We start from the raw sequence: 3,085 nt of genomic DNA on the forward strand, positions 1-3,085 counted from the left end.
AACATCCTCTTATCTCCCAGGCCTCTTAACACCCAGCTTACAGCCTGAGGGGTCAGGTGTGCTCCGGGCAGCTGCTGCAAATGGTCTGTTGTGACCAGTTCCTGGGAAATGACACAGAGAGTGTAGAATACACAGTCTGGGTTACACCCACACAGTGGTGAACTGGGCCCAGCTGCTCTAACTAGGACAAGCAATTTGCTGTGCAAATTTGTATGGTTATTGTGATGGTGGGAAGTATTTTATATCAGGGATTGTCTGTAACTTACTTGATAATATAACTGAATCTCGTTTTAGGAAGTGTCAGTCTGTTTTTAAATATACACAGTATTGATGAAAAAATGTTCTTGCTGTCTATTAATGCCAAAAAGGATGGTTATATTAATGAGCTGATCAAGAGATGCAGTTTGGAAGACTGACAAACTTATTCTCTTCCATCACTGAAGGGAACTGAAATACTTGAATAATATAAGTAATATTTAGGACTACAGATGCAAGGAACACTTAAAAGCAGAAAATGGTGGCTGTTGAGAAGACATTACAGCTGTATGGTTTCTGTGATAAAACCATTATTTCATACCAAATGATGTTTTGTTTCCATTTAGACATCTCACATTTTTATTGTAATCTGAAGTGGAATTCTGTATTAGTTCAAATTTTTAGCCCAGATAAAGCTTATATGCAAATATGGACTAAATTTTCCCCCTGTTAGAAGAAAATGAAACAATAAGGTAAGAACTAAAGTGGTAGTATGGGTATAGAACTCTGGAACAAAATTGGAGACACGAGAAAACTTATAAAATATGTGAAATCAAGATGGAAACACACGAAATTTTATTAGAATGGTTTTTTGGGTTTTTTTTTTGCATGGCAATAAAACCAGGCCCACTAGGTGCCACTTTGGGAATGCTGAGGATTTTGAAAGAGTGTGAAGATAAAGGTGGATGTATCTTGTTGAAAGATGAAATCAGTTATCTGCAGGCTGACTGTTCCTGGGTCTGGTAGTTCATGTTGTTCCTTGTAGTGTCAGAGGCAAGATACAGAACTGCCAACTTACTGAGCAGTTGCCCGCCTTTCTAACCTTACTGCCCAGCAAATTAGTTATTTTAGGCACTGACAGAAGGTTTGAAGAGAAGAGACCTTAAAAGAAGAGTCTGTTCGTGTCCATTTTACATCCTTGGTGACCTCAGCCAGTCTCGCTGCTCAGCATGTGTGTGCCTGCGGGTTCTGAACTCACTCTTCAGCTGCACACAAGAAAAGGCCTTTTCCCCTTAAGTGTCGCAGGAGTATTTTAAACCTTTCATTGGTTGGTTGGTTGGTTGTGGGTTTTGGGGGGGTTTGTTTTGTTTTGGTTTTCACCAGGTCTTGGCAGGGTTCTGCACCTGGGGAGGAATAACCCCAGGTTATTAACCCCTGCTGGGCAGCAGCTCAGTGCAGAAGGCCCTGGGGGTTCCAGTGGACACTGTCCCTGACAGCCCTGGGACAGGGTGGGGGATCCTGGGCTGTGTGAGGGAGGGCATTTCCAGCAGGTCAGGGAGGGGATCCTGCCCCTCTGCTCAGCCTGGNACCAACTTCAGAAGGACGTGGAGCTGCTGGAGAGAGTCCAGAGGAGGCCACAGAGATGCTCCAAGGCTGGAGCCCCTCTGCTCTGGAGCCAGGCTGGGAGAGCTGGGGGGGTTCACCTGGAGAAGAGAAGGCTCCAGGAACACATCACTTCCCGTGTCCAGAGGAATCCATTCTGTGCTGGCAGCTCAGGGATGCTGCTGCAGTGCCAGCTGCAGGCTCAGCTCTGGGTGGCCAGAGAACCAGGCAAGAACTGTGAACTGCCAACCCTTTGATAACAAAGGTCACGGGGACCTGTGGCCCAGCCACAGGTGAGAGACACTGAGACAACAGGAGCCAACAACCCCCAGCCTTCCCCACCCTTAGAGTATAAAAACCCCTCCTCGGGGTTTTTATTTTTTAGTGCACCAAGATTAAATTATTTTAAGGATCAGGATGTCGGAGACTGCTCTGGGAAACCTGGGGTGGTGCTGTTAAGGAAACTCTGACTGTGTGTGTGGGGAGCAGCTGTGCAGGGGCCTCTGTCCCAGCTTGGGTGACTGACAGGGGAGCTCCTGGAGGGTTGGACAGGGAAGTTTCCTTAACAAGTACCTAAAGGGGGCTTAGAGGGAAAAATGGAGAGAGACTTCTTACCAGGGCCTGTACTGACAGGATGAAGGGATAACAGTTTGAAGCTGGCACATGGTAGGTTTAGTCTGAAGAAAAGTTTTACGGTGAGGGTTGGGATGCCCTGGCACAGGTTGCCTCATCCCTGGAAGTGTCCAAGGCCAGGTTGGACGGGGCTTGGAGAAACCTGGGCTGGTGGAAGGTGTCCCTGCCCATGGCAGGGGGTGGAACAATATGACCTTTAAAGGTCCCTTCCAAACCATTCTGTGATTCCATGAGCTCTTACTGATTTCATGAATTGCCTGGGGCTTGTTTCAAAACTGTCCCTCATGTGCATCTTATCTGATTACTGAGATCAGGTGCTGGGGCTTGGTCATGTTCTATTGCAAGCCCTAAAGTGGTTAAGTTCCAGAAATTAATTTTTTCTAAACCTTGAAACAGTAGAATGTGAAGTGCCAGAATTGTTTTTAGAGGCAGTGCTACTTGCTTTTCTTTTTTTTTTCCTTGAAGACTTTTGAAGAGGCATCTCTCAAAGCTAAAAAGTAAACACATGAGCCAGAAGCAACAGTAAATACATGAATAATGAATTTCCAAGATTATAGAGAGCAAATGAACATTGCTTTAGTTATTCTTACACTACTGTGTAACCCACTTATGCAAGCAAATTATTTATTTGTGTATAGCAGTGTGCTGGTTTAAAGGCAAACGGGCAGGAGAAATGAACCCAACTCCAAAGAGATTATAACTCAGAATTACAATTTAATAAAAATAATACAATAAATACAATTATACAGATGAACAATTGGTTTTAACCCACAAAACCCCAGATGTATAACCCAGCACCCTGGGGCATGAACAGAAGGGTGTTCCTTGGCCCCCGTGCTGAGCCCCACGTGGGCCCCCTGAGTCCAAAGTCAAA

Source organism: Empidonax traillii, unplaced genomic scaffold (genome assembly GCF_003031625.1).
Source record: "Empidonax traillii isolate 1590-97213 ecotype Southwest subspecies unplaced genomic scaffold, ASM303162v1 scaffold903:size462939, whole genome shotgun sequence".
In the NCBI taxonomy this organism is placed as follows: Eukaryota; Metazoa; Chordata; class Aves; order Passeriformes; family Tyrannidae; genus Empidonax; species Empidonax traillii.